The sequence below is a fragment of the Mastomys coucha genome, unplaced genomic scaffold (assembly GCF_008632895.1).
Source record: "Mastomys coucha isolate ucsf_1 unplaced genomic scaffold, UCSF_Mcou_1 pScaffold18, whole genome shotgun sequence".
NCBI lineage: Eukaryota > Metazoa > Chordata > Mammalia > Rodentia > Muridae > Mastomys > Mastomys coucha.
This window is the reverse complement of record NW_022196900.1, coordinates 44,811,978-44,822,277: the sequence shown is the minus strand read 5'-3', so window position 1 is coordinate 44,822,277 and position 10,300 is coordinate 44,811,978. Positions and strand designations below refer to the sequence as shown.

Below are 10,300 nucleotides of genomic sequence, written 5' to 3'. Positions count from 1 at the left end.
TTTTTTTTGCTTTTAAACGCTCCAGGGATTATTTCATGAAGAGAGAAAGAAGAGACAGCATTTGATGGCAAACGCTAAGGGTACATGTCGGAGGAGGTAACAGACGGGGGCTGAGATCCCAGCACGTATTTCTCAGAGCAGACAACAGTCGGTGGTGACGGAGGAGGCTGAGAGCTCCTGGATGTGCCAGGCACTACAAGCCTTGCACAAGATGTGCCCATCCAGTGGGTAGCAGCCTTGACACTCTCCCTCAGAGGACAGCAGCAGCCCACACTCCTCACACTTGTAACAGCCAATACAGAAACTGCGATCCAGAGCAACAATTTTCACTGTCTCCTCCTGACCTGGTTCTGGCATGATGGCCCCACTACACACTGAGCATCGTGGGGCAAATTTCCTGTGGTAATCTTCAATGCAGTGGATCTGGCTGGTCAAGCCCACGGTGGCACACCACACAGGTGAAGCAACCAGGGTGGTAAGCCTTCCCCATAGCCCTCATCCCCATAGGATTTGGTCCAAGATGGGTTCAGAGCATGTGGAACATTTCTCCAGGGTGACCACATAGCAGCTCTCACAATATGCCCGCCTCTCCACAGCATAGAAGTGCTGGCCCCGAGCTGGGCCGGACAAGTAGAACACGTAAAGCAACCAATATTGAAGACACAACCCCAGCTCCATCATCAACCACATCTTCACCACAGCCACCACACTGACCAAAGTACTCCCCACTGGGCAGGTGGCTCATATCATGCACCAATTTCTTGGTCAGTCTCTCCAGCTCCTCTTCTGGAGGTTGGCTTAAGTAGCCCTGAAGCTCATGCCCACCTCCTCTTCCTCCTCCTGTGGGATTATGTACTGCAGAAGCTCCCTCCTTAATCCCCGGTCCTGGCTCTTGGTGGCTCCTATAGCCAGCCCCACCCCCCGACCCCCAGGCTTCATCACAACCTGTCAGAGGAAAGTGGGAGCCTGGAAGAGGCCTAGAAGCCTCAGAGGCTTCCCGCCTGGGTAGTCCACAGCCTCTCACAGGTTGAGCCACCTTCACTTGTACAGGGAAAGCAGGACCAGCTGGTGTGCTGCCATAGCATAGGAAGCTGGGGTAGGTCCACTATAGGGGGATGCTGGGAGCATCAGGGTTGGAACAGCACCTCCACTGGGCTTCAGGGAGCCTCCGCGGTAAGCATGGGGTTGGGGAGCTTCAAAAGCCTGTCTGTCTGGTCGCCTAGGTGCATGACTGCAACCCCAGTCCAGATCAGCCAACATGCTGATGAGAGAATTGATCTCAGCATCCAGACTTCCAGGGCAGATGACTTCCCTGTCTGGAGGGAGTCCCTGCAGGCGCTGGGTTGTTCCATGGGATCCTACCTAAGTAGGCCCCCGATCTTCCGGTACCCTCGGAGGCTGATAACATTGTTCAGGTGGGAGGGAGCAAAAGTTGACCCTGAGGTGAGGATGGAGTGTTGCTCCGTGGGCAGTTGCAGGCCCCAGGGCGCCTCTGGGCAGCGTTCTCCCCTGAGGGACTCTAGAGGGCTCTGGCTTCTTTCCGGGGAAGCCAGGTGGGCCTCAACATAGTCTTGAATAGGGTTACTCCAGCCCAGAGGTCAGGGACCCCCAAAAGCCCAGAGCCTCGATCCTTGAGCCCCTTCCCTCCCTTTCCAACCCATGCCCCGCTTGGGACTCACGCAAAGAGGATCTGTTTGTTTTCTAAGAGAGACAGAAAGGGAGTGATGGATCTGGATGTAAGGGGAGGTATGGAAAAACTGGAAGAGCAGAGGGAAAGGAAACTTCAATCAGGATATATTATATGAAAAAAACTATTGTCTTATTTTTTATTGTCTTATTTATTTATTTATTTTGATGTATGCATGTTTGTCACTATGTAAATATACAAAGTGCATGCAATACTGATAGAGATCAGAAGAGGGCTCAGATTCTCTGAAACTGTGGATGGCTATGAGCCACTATGTGAGTGCTGGGATTTAAATACAGGTTCTTTGTAGGAACAGCCAAGGCTCTCAACCACTGAAGCATCTCTCAAGAGCCCCCAAATTTTATTTTCTATAAAAGAAAATTTAATTAATTAATTAATTAATTAAAATGAAAGCATGACAAAACAAGCCAACAAGTTTTGAGGGTAATCCTCCACTTTTGTCTGAAAGGCAGTCATTGATAGCCCAGATGGTGTAGCAGAGGATGGCCTTGAACTTCCACTCTCCTGACAGCACTTCACAAGAGTGTGTGAATGGTTGGAACTAATAAGAGATTATTAAAATCAGAATACATGCTAATTGTAGAAACATGATTGCTTTTCCACATAGCTCAATGCAAATTATTGACTTCTTTCTGATGAATAATATTATTGAATAAAATAAAATGCAACCCAAATGAAGATGTGCCACATTCATGAACACAGAAAATCATGGTTATAAGCATAACAACTATCTTTTTCACATAGCAGTTATCTCTACATTAACTACAAATACAGGCATATGAACAACTGTAATGTTTTCATGTTAGAGCTGGTTTTCTAGAACTAAATGGCATGCTAGCCAGAACACAATAGTAACCCACAAAAGCTAGGAAAACTTTTTATTTGAAATTTAAAATGCAATCCTAAAACAAGAGAAATCAAATAGAACATAGAAACAGAAACAGACCCAGTCAAAATAATATATACTAAATATATATGTGTGTGTGTGTGTGTATGTAAAATAATATATACTAAAGTTTGAGAAAGTATCTTCTTTTTGATAGAAAGCTACTCTATTAAATGCTATTGGTACTATCCTAATTAAATAGAAACTTCCCAAATCTAAGCCATAAACATTTTTCTTGTCATATTTTTCTCCATCCAACTTATCTCTCTGTGACAAAGCTAAATTTTTATTGCTTATGTATTTCTACATAACACCAATGATATAAATTTCATGAAAGCCAGGTTTTACATGGGTATTCTTCAGTTATTTTGGTTGCAGACACATGCTCAGTAAATTCTTTCACTCTTAACTTTTACAGCAAATGTCAACTGAAACAGAAAGCTAATGATACACTTGTGTGCTGAATATGTTTAAATCCCCAGTAATTATCTCTTAAGAATTAGAAAGGATCTAATGAAGACAGCAGCAGCCAATATTCTGGAATTTCCTTAAACTAACTTAAATCGTAGACAAGAACAAACATTTCTCCTGGCTAAAACTCCACTGGCTATATATGCTGTTTGTACTTTTCAGGTCAAAGGGTATCATCATGGTAGCAGTTTCCAAGGACTACCGGCAACTGATGAGTGCTGAGAACAGAAGAAACATCTCCCCCAGGCAAGAGCACACCAACTAGTTATCAAATATATCAAATGGTCAGCCCTGAAAACATACACATGAGTATGAGAAAGCTGTATTTAGGAATATGCACGTATATGTGTACATACATTTGCATATAACAATTAGTGAAAAAAGATGAATTTAAATGAAAACAAGGAAAAGTACACAGGAAGGTTTGGAAGGAGGAATAGAAGTGAGGAATGCTGTAATTACAATTTTGAAGTTTTGGTTTCTTTGAAAAACACAGAAATATTATGGGATTGTGCTTTCATTTTAATCCCAGATATGGAGATATGGGGCTCTTGATTGTCCATAGTAGCTGACTACGACTTCTCTCGTGCTTTAGCAGGGCTGTGATTTTGCCAGCTTTGGACAGTTTCTGTGATTGTGTGACGTTTGGAATTTTGGGGACTTTTTAGAGAATATGTAAATGCTGGACTAAGGGCTGGGTTGTTGGCTGGATGTTGGAAGGTTATGTGGGTTGGTTGTTGGTTGCTGTTGGTTGTGGCTTGTTAAGAAGTATGTGCAAAGAAGAAATAATGGGAAGAAATTAGTTACCCTGACATTGAAGATGAAACTTTCCTTAAGGAACTCAACACCTCTAATCAGCAAGAAGTAGTTTAACAATCATGGTGCCCAATTTCTGACTTCTTACTTAATTCAGGGATCTCTTTCCTTTACTCTCTATCCTCTTCTCCCTTCCATCTACTGTTAGGGGATTGAAGGGATGGAAAAGGGGTGGAGAAGGGTAGAAGAAAGAAGAACCCACAAAGTAGCCAAAGTCTGGCTACACTTAGTATCTCAAAAATCAAAGAAATCATTCTCAGAACCTAGAGTATAACTCAAAATTCTTAAAAGCCTTGCCAACTCTCTCAGAAATAAACAGCAACAACAACTTAAAATCATGTGTCTGATGGTTTAAGGTAAAGTGTATGCCTATATTATCTAAGTCCAAATTTTATTGCTTATTATTTTTGTTATATATTTTGGAAATCTGTTAACCTAAAAAGTAATGAAGAAATGGGGCAGAGGATGAGATGGGACCAGATGAGGTGACGCAGGACACTATGGAAGCAGCCTAGGTCACCCATCAGATGCTACTACAAAGAATGAATGTGTGAGAGGTAGAACTGTCATCATGATTGCAGGGACAGGTGTGAGAGAGGACTGATGTGGATGGTGGATCATGTCATGGTCCACCATCACAGGGGTCATGTGCAGAAGCCTGGAGCCTGCACAAATGCAGACTGTACACACAGCCTTAACACTTCCTGGGATCACCTTGACTCTAGGTAATGATGAAAGCATAGGGAAAAAAAAAAGGTTCACTTCTTGGATTAGACCTCCTAGAAGGACCACCATGGTATGTGATGCCACTGAGGACCATGTGTGGGTCAGTAGTCCTGATGCAGCCAAGAACCAGGCTGATGTTGGAGGCCCAAGTTACCACCTAACTCCATTTGGATGTCCATGGTTAATGTTTGGCCTGAATCCATGCCAATATCTATGGGATGTGCTGCCAATGGGGGACATATTGATTGGAGTGGCCTGCAATTGCCCCCGGAGGCCATGGTGATGTTCAGGCCTATACTGCTGCCAAGAGCCATATCAGAGTCTGTGGTCCTGCTGTAGCCAGGGTTTATGTTGATGTCTGTGACCTGTGTTACCACCAAACACCAAGTGGGTTGTCACTGATCTAAGCTGCAGCCTGAGGACATAGTGATGTCTGAGGTTAGGGCTGCCTTTGAGGGCCTTGTCTAGGTCCATGGCTTCTACTGCAGTTGGGTGCAATGTTAATGGTCTGTGCTGTGGCCAGAAACCATGTAGAGGCCTATGATCCATGTCCCCTGTCAATGAAGAGAAAGAAAAACTGCTTTAGCAGCAATGTCAATGACTAAGGATGAAAAGTTGAGAAAGAAGGACATGGAAGGCTTCCTAAAGATCCTGGACCTACCTCAGGACCTGCCTCCACAAAAAAAAAAAAAAAGTAACTGCCTAAACAGGAAGCCATTTTAACGAACTTTTAAAACATATGATAAGGATGCTGAAGTTAGCTCTGCACAATTGATGCCTTCTGGTGGGGGTATGGGAAGGGAAAGACTCCTTTCATTAAGAGGTATATCACTGATAGTTTGACCATGCTCCATTGAGAATATAGATAGTACAAATTGGACCTATCTTTTGTTTTGTTTTGTGTTTTGTTTTAAAGGGAAATCTCATGATATCTGACTTAACAGTGACAGCCTTGACACAAAACATACAAGCGATGCAAGCAAATAGGCAAGAAAATATTAAAAAAAATCAGAGAAATAAAACTTTATAAAAGCTATCAAAGAATACAATAAATACATTGAGAAGGCATATACATACTGAAAGGGCTTGCAAATTATATATATGTTAAGGAGTTGTACATCTAGAATATATAAAAAAATTACCTAACTATAAAATATCAAAATAAAAACTAACATAATTTCATTTTTTGAAAATAGCAAGAAACTTAAATTGACATGACCAATTGTAAAATGCAAATTTCTCAACTAAAGGTTCAAAATTACTATGATTTTCATCAGAGATATAGAAATCATAGCGAGAGTGTGGAATCACCTCACACACAATAGAACAGCAACCACTAAAATAAGTATGAGGAGGGATATGGAACTGCTGGAAGCCCTCTCTTGTTGACCAGACTCTAACACTGTGGCAAGCAGCATAGAAGTTCTTCAAAACATTAAGAACCACATGTCAGTGGTGTCACAGGCCTTTAAATCCCAGCACTCAGCAGGCAGACACAGACAGATCTCTTTCAAGGCCAGACTTGTCTAGAGTGAGTTCCAGGACAGCCAGTGCTATACAGAGAAACCCTGTCTCAAAAAAAACCCAAAAAGCAAAACAAAATATGAATAAAAAAGAACTAGCACATGCATAGTGTCAGTGTGCAGGGTCTTGAGAGTGTACTTACTTATCATTTCATGGCAGCATGATTGATAATACCCAAGAGATGGAAGCCATCCAATAGCACACTGACATCAAGTAATGGACAAATGTTTATAGACATACAACGAGATATTGAGCAGTTTAAAATGGAAGGAAATCCTGTCTGATATGAGGACCTGGCTAAACCTTGAAGACCTTATACTAACTGAAAGGAACTAGTTACAGAGACAAAGGCTAAATGGTCTCACTCACATGAGATATGAGGTATATGGAGTAGTTAAATTCTAGATATAGAAAGTAAAATAATGGTTACTTAATGACACTGTATTTCATTTCAGAAGGAAGGAAATCTCTGGGCATTAATTTTACTGCAACATAAATACATTTTACCAAACTGCACAATGTAAAATAGTTAAGATGATATTTATGTTTGTTTGCTCTTACCATAATAATATAAGAAAAATTTTTGACATTTACTGTAAATCCAGAAACCTTGATTGTATCACAAAAAGTATACAAAGGCTATAGTTCCTTTTTTATAAGATATCTAAGATTTTCATACTCTTAGAAACAAAAAGTAGAATCACAATTGTAGAAGACTTGGGAACAAGAAATGCAAGGTGAAGAGTCCACTGGATGGCTCTATAAGAGCATGAATGTAGTTGAGTGTACAACTCAAATGATCATTAGAAATTATGGCCATTTTATCCTACACATGGTACAACTGATAGTTCTGGCTGTCCATAAGTCTACTAGATAGCCCAGGCTCACCTTGAAACTTCAACACTATAGCCTCAGGCTCTTGAGGGCTATAATTACAGGTATGTACCTATGCACTTGATCACAGATATTTCTAACTCAGCAAATGACTCAGATTGAACTAAATCAGACTTTTGAGCAGCTAAAGCACCAAGATACTGTCCACAATAGGACACTCAACTAGAAATTTTTACTGCCTATCAACTCAGGATAGCATGAATATTAACAGACATATCAGTAATGAGATTAAAAAGAGAAAGAGAAAAGAAGAATATTGCAGAAATACAAGCTGAGTTGGTCACCCACCCAAGCCCAAACTCTGAAAAACAACATATGAGGACACACTCTTGCCAATCTAGCCCAAACCACCACAAAATAAATCAGTAAAGCCAGGAAGCCCTGGGATGGAAGCAGGAAGGAATTGTTATCCCAAGTCACTATAATTTACACATTTCAGTAAAATAACTACAGAATGATAAGACATGCAAGTAAGCATCTAAGTGTCATCCACATAAGAGGAGGAACAGAAATATCTATGAACTGGTGAGGTAGGTAACAGCAGAGTTAAAACAACCCTAAAACTTAAAACCATAATCAAGTAAGTATAGAAAAAGTCTCTGACTCTGTTGCTTGCCTTTGAGACCCTTCCACCCTACTAGATTGCTTTGTTTTTTTAGATGTTCAGATTGTCTATCATTTTATTGCATTTAGATCTTACATATTTTCCTAAGAAAAAGACCTAAGTATTTTAACAGCAGGGCTTAGCAAACTTACTATAAGTAAAGTTTTGTTGAAACATGAAAACAAACAAACAAATACAAGAGTTATCTAAAAATAAAATAGTTAAAATATCTAGGTCAAATTCTGAAGTTAGAAAAGCACAATAAATTTAAATAAATTCAATACAAGTGTTTAGCCTTAGACATTAGCTGACAAGAATAAAGACAACCATCTTGAAGATAAAGATTAAAGAAAAAAAATATCAGACTTAGAAAAGTATTGGGCAGAGACTACCAAAAATGAGAAAAAAATGTTTGAAGAGATTATGGTTAAAAAATGCACAACCATAAAAAGGGCCTCTACATTCCACAGAGCTCAACAAATGTCAAGTGTCACAAGTGCAGAGAGATCCATGTATGCATCACAGTAAAGAAGCCTTCATGTGTCACAAGTGAAGAGAGATCTATGTATATGTCACAGTTAAAAAGATTAACACCAAAGACACAGGGAAAATCTCAAAAATGGCTAATTTTAGATGCCTAATTCTAAGGCATCACTTAGAATTACCTAAATATGATTAACAAGCGACTTCTCATTATAAATAAAAAGGGATAAAGGCATTAGGATAATATATTAAATGTACTTAAAGAGAAACTCATGTCAAGCCCAGTATCCTATATTTAATAAATCCATCATCTGAAAATGAAGGAATGAATGACATCAACCAAAAGACAAAGAAAGTTCAAGTACTCTCTCTCCTTTAGAAACACTAGATAAGTAGAAGTTTCCAGGGTATAGTTGAGCTCTGAAAAATACTCAGACTAAAGCCTGAAAGGCAAATGGAAATGGGAGCAATAAATTTACTAGGTTTTTACATTTGACCTTCTACATATCCACTCAGGTAACAGGTAATCTGAAGGCTGGGAATTGCTAAAACAGTAGTAGTCCTAAATTAGTAATAGGTGCTATTTACAAGAAATCAGGTTTCTGGTTCTTTAGGGTGTAAAACAGGACTTACTCAATATCTAGGGCAAACTACCCATGGTACTTGTCTAGAGACACCCAAGGAAGTGACAAAGGGCAGCTTTCCCTAACTGTAATTTAAAGCACTACCAGGAAAGATGTGAAATACTACTTATAAAAATCAACAAGATGAAATAAAAACCACTGATGCTAGAAAGAAAGTGTTATAAATCTAAACATGCAACAGAACACCCAAGGAGTAGGAGTGATAGCCCATGGGCTATCATCTTGGATACTGGGCAACTTTAAACTCATCCACACAGGGGAATTTATGAATCAGCCATCACTCTCAAATCGTACTAGCTGCTCAGAAAAGCCCCTGACCCATTGACCCTCTAGCTAACCTTTGAAGATGGCACTTTTGTGATGAAATAGGAAAAGCAGGAAAAGAAGGCCTGAGCATAGAGGTAAGCCAGAGGCTCAGAAACTGGTTTAAGGATGTGATTGGGTGTTTGAATTGTTAGTTCTAACTCTTAGCATTCAAGAAAAGTCCTATTATTACATTCTCCCAACCCTGCTTTGTTCTTCTGTGGGGTTTGTTTGTTTGTTAAGACAGAATTCCATTCGGTACTACAGGCTGGTATACTACTTACCACGAAGTAAATTGCCTCACCCTCTTTATGCTGGAACCCACAGGTTAGACCACTACATTCATCCAACTGAACTTGAGTTAAATGAGAGATTTCAGTGGCAATTTGTACTGAGGAATATGACCTTTGTAGACTGATTGTAAAAATAACAAAATAAAGCAATTATTTCAAGAATTAACAAAGAACTTCAACCTTCAAGCAGGGGCAGAAACTTATTTCAGATGCTACCAGTTACCATAGCAAATGCTTGACTTTCAGTAACACAGCATAAGAAGCCACCAAAAGCAGCAAGAAAGCATGACCCCTGTTGAAAGGAACAGGATACTGAGACATCACACCTGAGGAATTCCACATGCTACACTACCAGGCAGTAATATTAAACCAAGTATGATAAGGATCACCAAGAGAAAAAGAAAAAATGGAATCTTGCATATATAAATGAAAAGAATATAAATAAGTAGAAGATATTTAAAAGAATCAAACAGAAATTCGTGGTGTGTGTGTGTGTGTGTGTGTGTGTGTGTGTGTGTGTGTGTGTACTGAACTGAAAACTTTACCAAGAGGTTAAGAGAAAACTGAGCAGGCTCTCATGGTCAATATCTCATCCAGGCAACAATAATATAGAGTTTATATAAGTCACCTATGTGCTTCAGGAATGAGAAAATATTTTCTGAACTACACACACCTCTACTACAACCAAGTTCATGTGAATATTGCAAATAGTTTAAATGAATCTAGCTGATAAAATTAAACTAAGCAGATAAATAGTACAGATACATAAGAAATATTAAAAAAATCAAACATAATTTTCTCCAAATTTACTATTACCACAATGGCACCAACTGAGTGTGAACTAGATAAGGTCCCAGAGAGAAAACTCCAAAGAATTAATAAAAGTATGGCAAAAAAAAGAGAAAAGGAAAAGAAAGGAAAGAAAAGGAGAAAGGAAAGAAAAGGAGA

The 10,300-nt window shown here is 39.6% G+C and overlaps 1 protein-coding gene and 1 pseudogene across 2 annotated transcripts in view; both read right to left on the bottom strand.

The window, feature by feature from the left end:
* The window catches only part of Cntln (centlein), a 241,922-nt gene that overhangs the window by 152,096 nt on the left and 79,526 nt on the right, over positions 1 to 10,300 (bottom strand). The gene's annotated exons all lie outside the window — the stretch shown is intronic.
* LOC116095217 lies at positions 62 to 9,694 on the bottom strand (annotated as a pseudogene).